We start from the raw sequence: 19,832 nt of genomic DNA, 5'->3' as shown, positions 1-19,832 counted from the left end.
GAGGTCAGGACATCTTACTGGCTAGGATCTGAATGTGAGAACATAGAACATAGAACATTACAGCACAGTACAGCCCTTCGGTCCTTGATGTTGTGCCGAACTGTCATATCGATCTCAAGCCCATCTAACCTACACTATTCCATGTACGTCCATATGCTTATCCAATGACGACTTAAATGTACCTAAAGTTGGCGAATCTACTACTGTTGCAGGCAAAGTGTTCCATTCCCTTACTACTCTCTGAGTAAAGGAACTACCTCTGACATCTGTCCTATATCTTTCACCCCTCAATTTAAAGCAATGCCCCCTCGTGCTCACCGTCATCATCCTAGGAAAAAGGCTCTCCCTATCCACCCTATCTAACCCTCTGATTATATGTTTCAATTAAGTCACCTCGCAACCTCCTTCTCTCTAATGAAAATAGCCTCAAGTCCCTCATCCTTTCCTCGTAAGACCTTCCCTCCATACCAGGCAACTTCCTAGTAAATCTCTTCTGCACCCTTTCCGAAGCTTCCACATCCTTCTTATAATGTGGTGGCCAGAACTGTACACAATACTCCAAGTGCGGCCGCACCAGAGTTTTGTACAGCTTCACCATAACCTCTTGGTTCCGGAACTTGATCCGTCTATTAATGAAAACTGTATGCCTTCTTAACAGCCCTGTCAACCTGGATGGCAACTTTCAAGGATCTGTATACATGGACACCGAGATCTCTCTGCTCATCTACACTACTAAGAATCTTACCATAAGCCCTGTACTTTGTCTTCTGGTTACTCCTACCAAAGTGCATCACCTCACACTTGTCTGCATTAAACTCCATTTGCCACCTCTCAGCCAGCTCTGCAGCTTATCTATGTCTCTCTGCAACCTACAGCATCCTTCGTCACTATCCACAACTCCACCAACCTTAGTGTCGTCTGCAAATTTACTAACCCAGCCTTCTATGCCTTCATCCAGGTCATTTATAAAAATGACAAACAGCAGGTGACCCAACACCAACCCTTGCGGTACACCACTAGTAACTGGTCTCCAGGATGATTTCCAGTATTTTTCTGGCCTGCCTAGCATGGCATTTCATCATCCTTGTTCTTCCTGCAGTCACCAACCCCATTATCTTTGATCAACTTTCATTTACTACACAGGTTCTTCCCATCATTGGCCGATCCCCTGGCATACTTCATCTGTCGTCCTCATCCCTCCGTCTATTACTGTCAACTCTTAGGACCCCACCATAGATCTTACCTGTAATAACCACTGATCTCTCAGAATCATGTTACAAAATATGTAATGTAATCAAACAGCATTGATATGGCTTCACAAAGGGAAAATTATGCCTGATGAACTTACTAGAATTGGTAGATAATGGGGAGTCAGTTAATGCAATATATTTGGATTTCCAAAAGGCTTTCAGTAAGGTGCTGCACACAAGGCCACTTAATAAGATAAGAGACCCTGAAGTAGGAGATAATATGTCAGCATGGATACAAGGTTGGCTAACTAACAGAAGATAAAGAGTTGGGATAAAGAGGCATTTTCAGGGTGACAGCCTGTAACTAGTGCAATACAACAGGCATCAGTGCTGAGGCCACAATTATTTACAATATATGTTAATGGTTTAGATTTTTCCACACTGAGCACAAAAAATGAACTGCTGTGTTAGATTGGCATAAGGGAATTTTATCACATGTTTGTTCAGCAATGCTGTTGCACTTTTCATTCATTGTTTGGAAAAAGGATGCAAACATATCAAACGGGACTTTGAAAAATTGAAAGCCGTGCTAACAACTGCAGAGTTTTAGCATTGCTGAATTATGACAAGACTTTCAAACTCGTGTGCTGATGCCAGTGACTTTGGTTTGGGAGAAGGTTTTCTGCAAGATGTGGATCAACTAAGAGTCACTGGAGCGATATTGGGAATTTATTTACATTATTTTATGAGTTGACAGAGTAAACATTCAAGAATGCTAGTGTGCTTTCAGTGAGGAGAAATAGGAATTTTTTTGCTGGGGAAAATAACACATAACTTGTAAAGCTTTTGTTTTCAGTTCACGGAAGTTCTGGTTGGAGTTAGACATAAAGACACAGCTCTATACTCAATGGTCTAAACAATGAAGGTAGGTGTGCTAAATGCCTTCTTAAACACCCTGTCTAGCTGTGACTCCTTTAAATACTTGCATTAAATTGGAAGCTAGCAAATGCAACTAATTTATTCAAAAAGCAAAGGAGACAGAAAACAGATAACTACAAGCCAGTTAGCTTAACATCTATAATGGGGGAAAATGTTAAAAGCTGTCATTAAAGATGTTTAATAGAGCGCTTGGATAATACCTAGGTAATTAGGAAGAGTTGACATGGCTTATTGGAAGGCAAATTATGTCAGAACAATCAAAACAACACATGGACCTGAACCCTTAGGTCTCTCTATTTGAAAACACTACCCAGGGCTCTGCCATTAGCCGAATAAATCCTGTCCTTGTTCATTTTACCAAACTGCAATTCTTCACATTTATCCAAATTAAACTCCGTCTGCCACTCCTCAGTCCATTGGCGCTTTCTATTAATATCGCTTTGTAATCTTCGATAAATTTCTTCACCATCATTATACCACCAATTTTGGTGCTATCTGCAAACTTACTAACCATGCCTCCTAAATTCACATCCAAATCATTATATAAACAACAAATAACAGTGGACCCCACACCAATTCCTGCAGAACACCGCTGGTTACGGGCTCCTAGTCTGAAAAACAACCTTTCACCATCACTGTCTGTCTCTTTCCATCAAGACAATTTTGGCAAACTCTCCCTGAATCTCATGTGATCTAACTTTACTAACCAGTGTACCATGTAGGACCCATCAAAGGCTTTACTAAAGTCAATGTAAACAATACTTACTGCTCTGCCCTCATCCATAGTTTTGGTCACATCCTCAAAAAACTCAATCAATTTTTTGAGACGCTGTTTCTCACTCACAAAGCAACGCTGAGCAACCCTAATCTTTCCTTGCCTCTCCAAATGCACGTAAATTCTATCTTTCAAAATCCCCTCCAACAATCTACCCACCACCAATGTCAGACTCACTGGTCTTTATTTCCAAGGCTTCTCCTTACAGCTTTCCTTAAATAAAGACACATCACTGACCACCCTCCAGTTATATAACTGTCTATAATCCATTCAGCCCTAAATTACACTTTCTCACTACTTTTGACCTTACAGACTACGTTGGCCCTTTGCATGCAACTTAACTTTAAACTGAAATTTACAGCTCACTTTCTTGGGTTTGAATCTGTTATTAGCTTCCTCACCCCTAACTATGTAATCTATTCCATCTCTACAACTTCAACTGCATTATTTGTTCTTTTGATTCTGTCCTCTTGTGTTTTCTGTCTCATAATTCTCTAATTTGTTCCATCAGTGGGAGGTGTGCCTCAGCTGCTTAGTTTCCATGTCTGTCACTTTCTCTGTAAACTTATTCACTTCTTTATCTCCCTCTCCTACTTGAGTTCCTTCTTGTTTTCCATTTGTTCAAACAAACCATTAAGCCTTCTAAAACTCATTGTCCATTTATTTTCCCATGTTTTTCTATGTGGAAGGTGCTATACAAAGCAATAAGTATGATTTCCTTCTTGCCCAGAGGATAATACTACAGTATGATCAACTGAAATTTGCGTAACCCTTTGATGTAAAAATATATCCTGATTCCACTAAAAGGTATGAGCTTCTGAGACCACAGAAATTTCTTAAGTCTGGCCATTGCATCTCATATACACTGGACCATAAGCACATTCTGAAGCTAACCAGAAAAGCTAATAATTGAGTACTAAGTCTCATGTTTTGCCCTACTTGTTGATAACATCATATGACAAACACCAGTTTTCATCTTGTGGTATTAGACTTGTTCGCCTAATTTGCTGCTATTGAGGAATACTTAATTTCTTCAGAAAGGCATGTTTTTTCAAGAATCTCTAGAATAGTATTTTTATGTGGCAAATAGGAATTAATCATTTTGCACAGCACACGTCCTGGATTGCATCCATCTCTTAAAAAAAATTAAAAATGATGCATAGATTTGTATTTCAGAAACAATTTTCTTAGTTCTGTAGTACAGGGATCTGCTGCTATTGAGGAATACTTAATTCCCTCAGAAAGGCATGTTTTTTCAAGAATCTCTAGAATAGTATTTTTATGTGGCAAATAGGAATTAATCATTTTGCACAGCACACGTCCTGGATTGCATCCATCTCTTAAAAAAAATTAAAAATGATGCATAGATTTGTATTTCAGAAACAATTTTCTTAGTTCTGTAGCACAGGGAGTGGAGTAAAGGCAAGAATGAAATTAATCAGCTTTGAATGGTGCAGAGTTGTTAAGTTCTGAAAGGTTGTGCCATGCGTTACCTCTTGTAACTTGATTTCAGCCACATGTATTAGCTAGAAAGAAAGAGGCGGTCCACCAGTTTGTTGCTCTTGAGTAACTGGTAGGAAGTGAATGAAAACAGCTCAAGGTGATTCATGCTTTAAGTTTATTCTCCCTCCTGCCTATGGTGCACAGCTTGTGGAAAGTTGCCTTAGTTAATTATGCATCATGGTGAATATAAGTACATAAGAGATGATAGGAACTGGAGAAGGCCATTGGGTTCATCTTTTATTTGAATGCATTTGCTTAGAATCTCATTCTTTTTTATTAGAATGGTGTGACAGTCATTTTTTAAATGAAATACGAACGTTACTCACTGTAACCTTCTACAGTGACATTTGGAACATAGCTGTACAGAATGTTAAGGCATGATGAGATGTCCAACCAATTTATAACCTTAATATACTTTAGAAGCTGGGTGAAGTACATGGAAATGGGCTACTTAATATATGCTGGATTTATTTGGTGATACAAGATTTATACTGAACAGTACAAAACAGATTTGGGAAAAACAGTGCCTCAAGGTCTGGTGGCTTGGCAAAAGAATCAAGAGTACTAATGATAACTGAAATTCAGCCCACTATAATGCACATTTCATGCTGCTAGTTTTAAGCCAGCAGCAACCATGCAAAATATTTGAATTGGGTTCATATAAGGATAATTTGAAGTTTCCAGCTTTTGTGCTTCCTTCCACCCCAACCCTGCACCACACACACATACAGTGGATGTGTGAAACAGTAATTAGATCTCACCATCTGATCCATGGACTGCTTTAGGAAGGTTCTGTAGAAATCCTGTGGTAGAGTTGCATTGGTTTGGAGATGAAATTGATCTGCTGTGCATTAGGAGTCCAGGAGAAGACATTTATGAAGGCCATCAGATCCTTTTCTTTCTGTGCGTTAAAAAAAATCCGCAGTAAATCTGGCTTCCTGTCCAAATCACAAACTGCATTAAGCATTTTTTTTCCACATCTACTTCCTTTCTGCCTTTAATCATGAAAATAGATATAATTATTATTGCTGGCCCAGCCTGTAGGCATGCTCCACACTGACAATTAGTTTAGAGACTGCAATTTATAAACGTTGTGCAGTGAGATGATTCTTTGTGCTTACACCAGCTTATCTAATAATGAAAAATAATGTTCTATTTAGAACCAACAACATTATGCAAACACTGTAATATCATCTGGAAGTCATTTGTAGGCCCTGAAGATCTATGACAAGTGTGTGTGAAAAATACTCACCCAGCGTTTATGAGATTTCCAAAATGATGGCCGCCATCTGTGCAAACCCACAAACTCACCAAGCATTGCCCTGGCAAATGGTTGCAAGTCTTTCAGGCCTAGGGAAAGTACTGCTGGAATGCAGGGCTATTTATTGTTTATAAAAATAAACCATCTGGACAAAGGCATACAGAAAAATCATATTGAACAGCTGAGAAAGCAAGCTTCTGAATTTATCACTGCCTATCTATGATGCAATCAGACCACACTGACAGGCAAAACCTGAAGTTCCTTTCTACATTGGTGTCCCTGTTGCTGAAAATGTATCCTTGTAAACAAGTAGCATGCTCTGTGGGTGGCTAACAATTACAGATTTTAATACTTAATTTATTATACTAATTATAATTGGCAAATTAGTAAATATGATCTGTGATTCTCATTTTCCATTGCCTGCTATTTCCTTTGTTAACTGTTACTAAGCATTGCCAGGTAACATTAAAAATATTTCTAATCATAAATGTATACATTTTTAACTGACATTTCATTCAGTAAAGAAATCCCTAATAAGCATTGTAACTGGCCTTGCACCTGTAACTGCAAGAGAAAGGCAGCTTTTTCTTTGTGCTGTTGCAGTTGACTCGAGTTAGCAGGCACAATACAGGAACCTTGTTGCCAGGTTATGTATGTAATATTTTCGATTTGAGATTTGGTCTGAGTAAGAACAAGCACAAACTTTTGGACAAGCTTACGCTCTGTAGGATGCAGTACGAAGGCCAGCACTAACTGTATTAGAATAGTCAGGTCTTGAGGTAATAACGACAAGGATGAAGGTTTCAGCAGTAAATGAACTGAGGCAGGCGTGAGTTCAGGACATGTTGCAGAAGCGGGAAAAGGCATTCTTACTGTCGTGGGGATGTCATCACAGATTCAAGTACAATGCTAAGTCTGGTTCAGTGCCAACCAATTGGCAGGAGTAAAATTGGAGTTAGTGCCTTAGAATGGAGTTCATTGCAGTGGCGTAAGGCAGTCCTCTCAGCACTTGCAAATGTCAGTTGTACAATCTGACCAACCTTTCCTTTCCCCAGTGATGCACCACTCCTCCAAGTCGCAGGCAGGCTGGTTGGTCAGTCATTAACTCTGGAGTTTTTAAACATGCCTGATTGAGATACTGGAAAGATGCCAATTCTGTCACAAAGATTTGGCTGAAATATATTGTCACCAACCTCATGATCTTTTAGCCCCTCCATGACTTGTTTACCTACCACTCAAGGAGAATTATCGCTAACAGGTCTTTGGACAGTTTACCAGGTTTAATAGTGTCAAGAGCTCCTCACGCATTGTACAATGAGTAGCATAACCCATCATAAATTGTGTGACCGTACCATCACTGTCCTAATAACAGTATAGAGATACACTGTACTGTATCAAAGCAATTGTTTGAACAATGGAGTTTAAACTTCAGCTGATCTTTCATGATAAGCACTGAGGATACCCAGGTGCCTGTTCTTATGCTCAATCTGCACGTTTTCTTTCACCGGAGTTTGTCCAAATCTCAAGCGTTTCCCAAATAATAAGCCTTATTTGAATAGGCAGTCATACTAGCCAATTTGATGTTCTATATGCTCAAATAGAATATTTGGTACTCAAATCCAGTGCCAAACTTACTAATCGCCAAGTGTCTATTCTAGGTCTTTGAGTGAAGGTGTTCTGTCATTGTCCTGCTCAATTTTCTTCTCTCCACTATCACCACTTAAAAACAAATGAACTGGCCATACATCTCAGCTTTTACTTATAGAAACTTGTTGTGTGCAGTTGGCTACTCCTGAATTTTTTCTCTGTTGGCAATTGTACCTGCACTTCAGAAGAAATTTGAAGTGTAAAACTCTCTGACATCTGTTAGAGATTACAAAATATGGAGCTGGAGGAACACAGCAGGCCAGACAGCAGCAGAGGAGTGGGAAAGTTGACGTTTTGGGCCAGGACCCTTCTTCAGAAATGGGGAGGGGGAAGTGAGCTTAAATAGAGAGGAGGGATGAGGCTGGGGATGGTAGCTGGGCTGGTGATAGGTGAATGCAGGTAGGCAGTGGTGGGGTTTGCTCAATGGGATGGGTGAAGCCGACAGGTCGGAGAGAAAATGGACAAGTTATGTGAGGTCAAGGAGATGGGGATGAGAGGGAGGGTTGGACATGGGATGAGGCCAGGTTTGGGGAGATTTTAAAACAGGTGAATTTCATGTTAAGGCCACTGGGCTATAGGCTCTTAAGGCAAAATATGAGGTACTGCTCCTCAGTTTGCAGGTGGCATCATTGTGACACTGGAGGAGGCCCAGGATGGACAAGTCACCCAGGGAGAGGGAGGGGGAATTAAAATGACTCGTGACTGGAATGTGTTCTCATTTGTTGCGAACAAGCTCAGATGCCCTACAAAACGGTCCCTAAGTCTCCATTTGGTCTCAATGATGTAGATGAGGCCACATTGGGAGCAGCAGATGCAATAGACCACGTTGATGGATGTGCGTATGAACTCCTGTCTGATGTGAAAGGTTTATTTTGTGCCTTGAGTGGGGTGAGGGCGGATGTGTAGGGGCAGGTGTAGCACCTCCTGCGTTTGCAGGGAAAGGTGCCAGGGTTGGTGGGGTTAATGGGAAGTGTGGAGCGGTGAGGGAGTTGCGAAGAGAGTGGACCCCACAAAAGGAAGATAGGGGTGGGAGGGAAATATGTGTTTGGTTGTGGGGTAGGTAACAGAAGTGACAGAGAATGATACATTAGATTCAGAGGTTGGTGGGATGATATATGAGGACAAGGAAGATTCTGTCTTTATTTTTGTTGGGGGGAGGTGATGTGAAAGCAGACGTGTGGGAAATGCAAGAGTTGTGAAGGCAGACGTGCGGGAAATGCAAGAGTTGTGTTTGAGGGCATTTTCAGGAAGGGGAGGAGTTGCATATCACTGGGGAAAGGAAAGGTGGTCCTGATTGTCCTCTAGCTCCACACTGTGTTATCTCTGACTGCAGAATCTGCAGTTCTTGATATCTATGAGATGTGTTAGACTTGTTTACACCAGGAATCCTATCTTTTCTGTAATGAAATGTATGCCCCTACTCTACTTTTGGGTTGATAGATTTAAGCAGTGCTTAAACATAAAGAAAGAAAATTGTACTTATATTGCACTTTTCATGACCACTGAATGCCTCAAAGTGCTTAACTGCCAAAGAAGCACATTTTGAGATATAGTCAGGTTGTAATATAGGAAATGCAACAGGCAATTTGGATGCAGCAAACTCCTACAACAGCAATGAAATAATGACCAGATAATATGTTTATTTTGATGTTGTTTGAGAGATAAGTGTTGGGCAGGACATTGAGGATAGCTCCTTTGCTTTTCAAAATAATGCAGTGGGATCTTTTACATCCATGTGATCAGGCAGGAGTGGTTTGGCCTCTCATCCAAAAGACAGTGCAGTACTCCTACAGTGCTACACTGAAGTATCAGTCTTGATCATTGTGCTCAAACCATGTTCTGAAACATAAGCCTGAAAGATCCAAAGGAAAATGCTACCACTGCAAGTTACTTATGTACATACAGCAAACTTTTCATTAACTAGCACCTATGGGACTAGGAGTGTGCTGTTTGATTTAAAATTCCAGTTGATCAAGGTGTCCACATGATCAATGCAAACTCTAGCGTGATAGAAAAGTAATGCAGGGAGTATACACATCACTGTTATACTTTACTTACAGAATAAATCACTTAAATAATATGCAATTTTGCTTTAAATAAAACTTAGCAGCTGGGAATCTTCTCACTCGTACCCTCAACTGACTACATGGTCATCACATTGATCGTGGTAATGCAGTAAACATCTGGTATTTCAGGGATATAATTTTTTTGTCAGTTTATTGAGAGTGCTGGTTTAAACAAAGTTTGCTGTGAATGATTCACCACAGATGTCTTCCAATGCCCCAACTTCTTGCCCAAGATGAGGAGGGATTATCGTGCTGAATTGGAGGGATGTAGACTGAGACTTGGAGGGAGACACATCAGGGAAAATTATATCCAATTTTTTTAAAAAAATCATACTTACCCAAAGTTGGTCAAATTCATAACGTTTTGCCATTTTTATACCTGTATCTGGTATATATACCTGATAACCTGGATGGTTTTCATATTGATTTTTTATATTGTACTTTATGGCACTGCAAAAGACGACACAACTGCAACCTAGTATGATTATGTCAGCACTGAACAATGTCATTATGTCAGGTTCTTGACCATTGCCTATTTTGTTATAAAGAGACAGGGTCAGAAGAGGATTTGAGTGCAATACAAATGCTGCTTTACAGAGCACAGCTATTAATAACACAGTTCAAGCAGGAGGAGACCATTCTGTTACCTTGCCTGCCCATTCAGGTAAACCTTTTCTCTCCTGTGGTACATCATTGGTTTCATTCTTACATTCATCAAAAAGAAACTGTATCTATAGGGCACCTGTAACAAACTAATAAAGAAATTCCAAAGGCATTTCATAAAGATGAGATCAGAGAAAAGTGGATGCTCATTCAAAAAAGCAGAAGAAATTATCAGAAGCTTGGTCAGAGAAGTTTGATGGACGGTGGAAAGTATAGGGATTTCTGGAAGGAAATCCGCAGTCTGGCACCAGCATGGCTAAATGCCCAGTCACAACTGTTGGATCAATGTGGGCTAGGGCGAGGGAGAAAGTGCATAATTGCATGAGTCCCTTCAATACCAGGAATTAAATAAATTTGAAATCATAGCTTCCTCATCCATTCTGATGATCTTGAAAGTGCCAAACATTAATAAAGCCCCTCTGTAAAGAACAACCACCCAAGCTAACCCGGTCCATCAACGTAAGTGTAAATCCCGTGGTGCATTGTGACCCAGTCAAAATCACAAAGAGTCATGGACCAGAAATTGCACAATTGTGTCCTGTGTGCTCATTTGCAGTGACTGCAAGTGAAGGGTTCCTGGCAGTGTCACTGCCATTCAGCCAGGAATCCTGGATTCAAGACCCATCTGCACTCGACGAGTGTAATACCATTCTTGAACAGGTTGATTAAACAAAAACCTGAACTACAAGTGAAAACCAGCAGATGTGGTCATGACAAACATAGACCTGTACTCGGAGAGATTTTTTTTTCGTTAGAAGAAGGTTGAGAGGTGTCTTAATTGAAACATATAAAATAATCAGAGGGTTAGATAGTAAAATGTGAGGCTGGATGAACACAGCAGGCCCAGCAGAATCTCAGGAGCGCAAAAGCTGACGTTTCGGGCCTAGACCCTTCATCAGAGAGGGGGATGGGGAGAGGGAACTGGAATAAATAGGGAGAGAGGGGGAGGCAGACCGAAGATGGAGAGAAAAGAAGATAGGTGGAGAGGAGAGTATAGGTGGGGAGGTAGGGAGGCGATAGGTCAGTCCAGGGAAGACGGACAGGTCAAGGAGGTGGGATGAGGTTAGTAGGTAGGAGATGGAGGTGCGGCTTGGGGTGGGAGGAAGAGATGGGTGAGAGGAAGGACAGGTTAGGGCGGCAGAGACAGGTTGGACTGGTTTTGGGATGCAGTGGGTGGAGGGGAAGAGCTGGGCTGGTTTTGGGATGCGGTGGGGGAAGGGGAGATTTTGAAGCTGGTGAAGTCCACATTGATACCATTGGGCTGCAGTGTTCCCAAGCGGAATATGAGTTGCTGTTCCTGCAACCTTCGGGTGGCATCATTATGGCACTGCAGGAGGCCCATGATGGACATGTCATCTAGAGAATGGGAGGGGGAGTGGAAATGGTTTGCGACTGGGAGGTGCAGTTGTTTATTGCGAACCGAGTGGAGGTGTTCTGCAAAGCGGTCCCCAAGCCTCCGCTTGGTTTCCCCAATGTAGAGGAAGCCACACCGGGTACAGTGGATGCAATATACCACATTGGCAGATGTGCAGGTGAACCTCTGCTTAATGTGGAAAGTCATCTTGGGGCCTGGGATAGGGTTGAGGAAGGAGGTGTGGGGGCAAGTGTAGCATGTGGTATACTGCATCCACTGTACCTGGTGTGGCTTCCTCTACATTGGGGAAACCAAGCGGAGGCTTGAGGACCGCTTTGCAGAACATCTCCGTTCGGTTCGCAATAAACAACTGCACCTCCCAGTCGCAAACCATTTCCACTCCCCCTCCCATTCTTTAGGTGACATGTCCATCATGGGCCTCCTGCAGTGCCACAATGATGCCACCCGAAGGTTGCAGGAACAGCAACTCATATTCCGCTTGGGAACCCTGCAGCCCAATGGTATCAATGTGGACTTCACCAGCTTCAAAATCTCCCCTTCCCCCACCGCATCCCAAAACCATCCAAGTTCGTCCCCTCCCCCCACTGCACCACACAACCAGCCCAGCTCTTCCCCTCCACCCACTGCATCCCAAAACCAGTCCAACCTGTCTCTGCCTCCCTAACCTGTTCTTCCCCTCACCCATCCCTTCCTCGCACCCCAAGCCGCACCTCCATCTCCTACCTACTAACCTCATCCCACCTCCTTGACCTGTCCGTCTTCCCTGGACTGACCTATCCCCTCTCTACCTCCCCACCTATACTCTCCTCTCCACCTATCTTCTTTTCTCTCCATCTTCGGTCCACCTCCCCCTCTCACCCTATTTATTCCAGAACCCTCACCCCATCCCCCTCTCTGATGAAGGGTCTAGGCCCGAAATGTCAGCTTTTGTGCTCCTGAGATGCTGCTGGGCCTGCTGTGTTCATCCAGCCTCACATTTTATTATCTTGCATTCTCCAGCACCTGCAGTTCCCATTATCACAGAGGGTTAGATAGGGTGGATATGGAGATCCTTTTTCCTAGGATGGTGATGGCGAGCACGAGGGGGCATAGCTTTAAATTGAGGGGTGAAAGATATAGGACAGATGTCAGAGGTAGTTTCTTTACTCAGAGTAGTAAGGGAATGGAATGCTTTGCCTGCAATGGTAGTAGATTTGCCAACTTTAGGTACATTTAAGTCGTCATTGGACAAGCATATAGACGTACATGGAATAGTGTAGGTTAGATGGGCTTGAGATCGGTATGACAGGTCAGCACAACATCGAGGGCCGAAGGGCCTGTACTGTGCTGTAATGTTCTATGTTCTAAATTATGAAAATTAAATTAATAGGGTGAATAGATAAAGAATATTTTCTTTCGTTAAGATATCATTGCTGACAGACAGTCAATTTAAAATGATCATTTGGGATTAAGGAGTTGGATGAAAATTATGAAGTCATTGCTTAGTCAATGGAAGTGGTTGTGACAGTGACTTCTGCATCTTTTAAAGAAGATGCAGATAACATGTGATGCTTTAGAAAATACAGAAGTGTTCAGGGATAGTAGGGTGAAGAAGTAAGTTTTGAATTGCAGTAGAAGACTCCAAATGTGTCCTTCTCTATACTGTAAACCTTATGACTCTATCTGGGCTGGCTACACATTGATGCATGCATTGAATGAATTGAATTGAGTCAAATGCGTAAACTGAGCTTTCTGTCATCCACGATCTCAAGCCATTCCAGCAGTGAACTGCTTACTGGCTATTTTTTGGGGGGGATTTCCTTTTCACTGGAAGGAGCCAGTGGCAAAATAGATAGTTAAGTTTTAACTTTTCCCACTATCATCAGTGGAATGTTACTGATCCTTCTTGATTGACATTTTCTTTCAAGGAATCTATTGTTTCCATTGTGAAGCATTACCTCCTCGCACACCATTCTTTGATGCAAGCAAGGTAGGTATATTGTTGAATTTTCTGAAGAAGAGTCCAGACCTGAAACGTCAGCTTTTTTGCTCCTCTGATGCTGCTTGGCCTGCTGTGTTCATCCAGCTCTACACCTTGTTATCATAGATATATTGCTGTATGTTTATACTCTAGCTGCTGTAACATAGACCCTGGTAGACCTCTTTTGATCACTTTGGGCTTCACTCACTCTCCTCAGTTGATTGCCCTCTCCCTTGTCATCCTGTTCCTTTTCCTCCCTCGATGTGATGGATTTGCTTTGTAGAAGAAACAGCCAACAGTATTTACAACATCATTTGTGTACCACGATGAACCTCCTTCCTTAATATCTCCTTCTTATAAGGTAATATTGCATGATGTAGCATATAAGACCATTGCATTACCCTTTATTTGGTGCTATACAATCTTTTAAAAAGTAAAGATAACTAACTGCAGATCATATGTCATTGTGTGTTAACTTGATTCAGGGATTTTCTTGGTAAAACATGTTAATGTTGCATTAATGCAAAGGCACAAATGACTACACTAACACACATACTATGTGCTAGTTTTAGTCATTTCATAGTAATTTTATCTCTTCCTTTGCCTTTTCTGTTTTAAACGGCTTTAAAAGGAAAGCATATAACTTCCAAAGCATTTTATTTCCAAAACACAATTCTGCTTTTCTAAAAGATACTCAAGCAAAATATGTTCTGTTGTATCAAGTAATTGTGGCCATTGAAATTGATGTGGAAGTATCTCAAATGATACTTTAAAGCATATATTAGTTTCCCAATGGATGACAACTCTTTGGGTCATTAACATAACTAAAGGAAAATCCAAGCCTTAATTCTATTTTCCTGTGCTAATCATCTGAGGCCCATTATGTATCCTGCAATTTTACAGTGTCTGCTGACACATACCCTTGGGCAAAGAAACATAATTTCATGAAGCTGCAGCATTTAAAGGAAGCTTGAAAAGAAACCTAATTTCATTGCATTTTGTCTCAAAGCATCAAGTTACAAAATTTTCCTTTCTTTTGGGGAAGTCACATTACTATATTGTCAGCTTTGTTAAGTGATGAAACTCTAGTTTGTGCCGAGATTCAACATATTTATGTTAGCAGGAAGTTACAACAATAAAAGCACCATATGGCAATTTGGAAGGCCAGACAATAAAACTTCATTGAACTAAAGTAGGACCACAAACTTGTACCAACCTGAGCACACAATTGGCATTGCAATGTTTTTCAATGATTAGCCTTGTGGTTCTTCATCTTAACCAGCAGCTGCCAGGCTTCTCTTCATTTCCTACCATTAAATACTTTGAGTGGTGTGACAATATTCCATCAATAATTACAACAAAGTATTTTAATAGCGCAATTAAAAAATCCTAGTGATTTTAATCACAAGAGATGCCATTACTTAGATAAAGCAATTTAATGTCTCACAGCAGTCGTATGTGATTGTTGAAGAGTGAAAACCAGTGAAAAATCAGGATTTGATCAAACAGGCAGAACAAAGTCAAAATATTTATCAGTAAAAGCAAAAAGCAAATATAGAACTGCCATATTCCAGTTAACAAAATATACTCAGAGCACTGATAGAAGAGCAGAATGCCATGGACAATGCTGCAGAACACAATTAGTGTGTAGTTGTTTTCAGTTTTTCACTGAATCCATATGAATGTTCACAGAGACCAATGAAGATTTTTATTGCATTTGGTTGATGTTGAGTCAGTAATTTGACAGACACATAAATTAAGTGGTCAGGAAATAGTGATGTACTTTACCCTGTTTTGTCTACTTTTGTTGTCTCATTTATGCTGAATTTTAAGCAAAGTTATAGAAGACCCACATCCAGCAATCTATGGTCATGGCTGAGTGATTATGGTAATGAATTTGAATACCATTGGAGTCTTCCCATGTAAGTTTGTATCCTGAGATAATAAAATGTGAGGCTGGATGAACACAGCAGGCCAAGCAGCATCTCAGGAGCACAAAAGCTGACGTTTCGGGCCTAGACCCTTCATCAGAGAGGGGGATGGGGGGAGGGAACTGGAATAAATAGGGAGAGAGGGGGAGGCTTCCCTGGACTGACCTATCCCCTCCCTACCTCCCCACCTACACTCTCTCCACCTATCTTCTTTACTCTCCATCTTCGGTCCGCCTCCCCCTCTCTCCCTATTTATTCCAGTTCCCTCCCCCCATCCCCCTCTCTGATGAAGGGTCTAGGCCCGAAACGTCAGTTTTTGTGCTCCTGAGATGCTGCTTGGCCTGCTGTGTTCATCCAGCCTCACATTTTATTATCTTAAGTTTGTATCCTGCTGGTTATATCACTCTTCACTGCTGACTTTGCAGGTTTTTGTGGGGCAATGGTAGTGTTCCTACTTTTGGTCCGGAATGTCTGGGTTCAGGTCTCACCTGCCTGAGATGTCTGAACGGTTTGATTAAAACATTTAAAGCTGGTATCAGGATTGCAAAATACTATCCCACAAAAGAAATATGCTAAAATTAATACGTTTTTGTTGCTAAAGTTTGGTTATGATGTTAGTTTTTTTAGTTGGCTCTAGGGCTAACAAACTGCTTCTAACAACTTACATATGTAGTTACACAGAAACATAGAAAGATGGGAACAGGGGAATGATATTCAGCACGTAGGATGTCTTTCACTGAATAACTAGATCATAGTTATCTGAACTTCAAATCTATTCTGCTGCCTTGCCTCATATCCCTGAATATTTTGTTAGCAAAAAAAATCTATTGGACCTTGATCTTGAAAATTTCCACTGGCTCAAGCATATTTTGGAGAATGGCTTCCAGTTTACAATATTATGAAAAAACATGCTTCTTTCTTTAATTACGAAATATCATAGCTCCAATTTTAAGACTGAGCTCTTTTGTTCAGGATTGATTCACAAAGAAAATTGTTTCTTCTTATCACTTTAAGTGCCTTAACCGAATTACTACTTTTTAAAAAAAACTCAAGAGAATATAAAGCAATTGACGAACTTATCCTTAAAGCTCAACTCTTTGCGAATTGGTGTAATTCTCATAAGCGGCCCCTGCGAGGTAATGACTGTGAATTTCTGCTCCTTTGTACCCTTTAAATTCTTATCTTGTTCATGAGACCTGTCTTCTTGATCTTATCGCCATTAAGCCAATGATTTCCCAACTTCCTTTTCTGGTCCTAATACTATCTAACATTGCAAACAGTTTCCTTTTCTTGGCTACTGTTCTTCTCCATTGTAAAACTGCTTTCTTTGCCCTCTCTTAAAAATAATGTTCTCAGTCTGGAAGCCTTACAATTTTTTGCCTCATTGCCAACCTTCCATTTCACTCAGATATTCTTGAACATGATATCTGTCCATATCTTGCCCAGAACTCATTTTTGAGTCCTTCTCATCATATTCTATTTTTTGGGATGGTCTTAAAACAGCTTAGAGATAAGTAAGAATGTAGCACAATTACATTATTGCAAGTGTTCTTTTCATTCTAATTTGGAGTTTCAATTTAAATTGTTCACAGCAAATGCAACTGTTCAACCATTTTGTCTTAATAGGTTGGGATGGAGACAGTCAGGTCCTATTTCGCCTAAGTCCCATCATTTTCTTCACTACTATTTAATCATTACATTCACTAAATTTGTTCACTTTATTTATTTTTAGGTTCTGCCGTGTTGTTGGTATTTTATCCTTGAACTCTGCTGTATTAATTTACTCATTTTACAAGCCTATCATTTTCTTTTTGTCCATTATATTCCTGACTATAAGTCTGTTTATTTAACTGGAAATCTTCTTATTTCATTTGTCAACCTTTCTCACTTTTTAACCTAAGAATTGATTTTGTGTCACACTGAATAATGCTGCAAATGCTTTCTGCTATTTGTCAGTCTTTGCATTTCTAGCTCAGCTCAATTTGTGGTGATCAATTTATTTCATATTCTTTTAAAGATTGCATTATTTACAATTACAGCTTGGCTCGTGATTTGCAATCAAAATCTAATTCCATATATTTATGCTCACTATTTACAAGATGCTCCCTTACCATCAGATTATTAACTAATTCTGGTTAAGTAATCATAAGTACATTAAGTATCCCTGTTCTTTTGTTAATTCTTTAATAGATTTGGACAGACATTACTAGAATTAAATGACCCTGATGACAACCCTGGTTATTAATTTGTTTAAAAATCTAACAGGTTACAGTAGAATGAAGTGTGCTATGAGTTCTAGCTTCTCCAAATTGCGGAGAGTTTTCTGCAGTTTCTCCATTAGCAAAATTTATAAGAGTTAATGCTCCACTTGAGGACTACTATTAAAGTTAATGGTGATCATAAATTCCTGGTTTTATGATGTTAATACAAATTTCTTCTGCCACAGCCATTTAGAGTTGGTGGACATCTGTGTAAATGATATAATTTATGGTCCTGATACCAATCACTGAGGCACAGAAAAGCTTCAAGGAAGCCCAGGAGTCTCACTCCAGAAGGCAGTGAATTGTTCCTAGAGGGTTTTTTTAAAAAAAAATCCTTTTCATGTTTATTGGCAATCTTTTGCACGAGCCCTACCATCTATATTCCTGTTGGAAAGGAATAATTTTCAGGATGGAAAGCCGTTTCAACACTTAGAAACAAAAATACTTAGATTTGTTTTAGAAATCAAAATATCGTAGCTCAGTGCATGAACAGTTTGAGATATGATCATTGTGACATGCTTTGGAGGGAAAAAAATGTGCTTGGACTGAACTTACCCAAATGGCTGTCTCATTGGGGTTCTCCCAGTGTCATTTCTGGAATAGTTTTATACTGATTGAGATATTAGTGGAAGGACTAGTCTACAATTCCAATATTAAGATGAATGGAGAGCATATAATTCAATCTTACTAGTAATTCCAACGTCCCTGTGAATGTAATGCATTGCATAAGCACTGGATGCTAAACTATGTGTGGAAGTCCCCTTGAAACAAGATTAATGATCGCTCAAGCCAATCAATATCTGCAGAGTTTTTTAATATGTGGAGGCTGTTGCACTGCAAATTGCTCTGCCAGACCATGAAATGCTCCCATCCTTGCTGTTTTCCATCAGCATATCAGGAAGATTTACAATTGATAACCATCTTGTTTGCCTGCATTATGACACACTTGCATGACCATCAGGTGGGACTTGAAGTCAGAATTTCTGGCCCAGAGCAAGGGTCATTACCATCACAACACCAGATACCTTTCATGATGTGTAACTTTTCGTCATCAGGATGGATGGATGGGGCACCTCTTTTTATATTTGTGTTTGAGCACTTAACTTGCTATTCATTCTTAACCTCTTAAGGACCATTATAAGAATTTGCAGACATAACTGGATTGCAATGTTCACTTTTCCTACTTGTTTTTTTTAAATGTTAAGGAAGGGGTGACACTGGACTGATGTCACTAGATTAATAATCCAGAAGCTCAGGCCAGTATGCTGGGGACATGGGTGTGAGTGATACCATGGCAGATGGTGAAATTTTAATTTTGAAAGAAGTGTGGAATTAAAAGCTAACCTAAAGGTAATTATGGAGCACTTGTTGTTAAAAAAAAAGACATCCAATGCATTAATTTTCTTAAGGGAAAGAAACATGCTGTCTTACCTACATGGAACTCCAGACCCGCTGCAACGTATGTGATCTCAACTGCCCTCTATCCTTGCAAACTACTTAGTCATATCAACGTGTTACAAAGGAATGAATGCGAAGGACCACCTAGCATTGACCTAGGTACCAGAAAAGACAATGGCAAACACAGCCCTGTTGATTCTACAAAATCCTCCGTACCATTATCAGAAAACAAAGACTTGCAGTTACTGAGATCCGAAACCAAAATAGAAAGTTGAAAATTGCAGTTTTGACACAGAGTCAGTGTCCTCCTTTCCATCATTTGATGAGTTGTGGCAAAATTGGGACAGCTGTCCAATGGCCTAGTCAAATAACAACCTGGCATACAATTCCTTATATACAATAGCCCAAACATTGCCAGAGATGGTGGTGGTGGTGGCACCTGGGCTAGGAAACACAGTTTCTGAGTTTGCATCTGTGATATTGATATCTCTGCACCATTATTTAATCAATGTTCCAGTAATTTCTGGTGCAGATATAATCCAACATCAATGATCAGCATAAAACTCCAATGAACACCGTTGCCCACCAAACCCATCTTTGAAGCAATTTCTGATTGAATCTGTTTCATTGCCTTTATTTTGGGGATAAATGGTACCTAAATGACTGAAAGCACCCATTCTATCCACCCACCAACCTACCCTCCGCCATCCACCACTCCAACTACCCAACTCTCGGTGCCGCCTCCCAGCCTCTCTTCTTTAAATAGTACTGTAGAGTTTCTCACATTCCTGAGCAAGCAGAACCTTATCTCAAAGGCAATGTTGCTAACAATGCAGCTGTTCCTCAACTAAAGGGACAGCCTT

At 40.4% G+C, this 19,832-nt stretch overlaps 2 long non-coding RNA genes across 8 annotated transcripts in view; one reads left to right on the top strand and one right to left on the bottom strand.

The window, feature by feature from the left end:
• LOC125459723 (uncharacterized) overlaps positions 1–19,832 on the bottom strand; it is a 147,729-nt gene that overhangs the window by 13,879 nt on the left and 114,018 nt on the right. For all 3 annotated transcript variants that reach the window (XR_007249095.2, XR_009446794.1, XR_009446793.1), the window contains one exon: positions 5,169–5,308. This is a non-coding gene — a long non-coding RNA (uncharacterized LOC125459723). The remainder of the gene's footprint in view (positions 1–5,168; positions 5,309–19,832) is intronic.
• LOC125459722 (uncharacterized) overlaps positions 1–19,832 on the top strand; it is a 206,883-nt gene that overhangs the window by 73,161 nt on the left and 113,890 nt on the right. The window contains exon 2 of one of the 5 annotated variants that reach the window (XR_009446790.1): positions 2,047–2,115. The exons of the other annotated variants lie outside the window; for them this stretch is intronic. This is a non-coding gene — a long non-coding RNA (uncharacterized LOC125459722). The remainder of the gene's footprint in view (positions 1–2,046; positions 2,116–19,832) is intronic. 5 annotated transcript variants of the gene reach the window in all.

This window comes from Stegostoma tigrinum, chromosome 16, assembly GCF_030684315.1.
Source record: "Stegostoma tigrinum isolate sSteTig4 chromosome 16, sSteTig4.hap1, whole genome shotgun sequence".
Taxonomy (NCBI): domain Eukaryota; kingdom Metazoa; phylum Chordata; class Chondrichthyes; order Orectolobiformes; family Stegostomatidae; genus Stegostoma; species Stegostoma tigrinum.
This window is presented reverse-complemented; position numbering and strand designations above follow the sequence as displayed.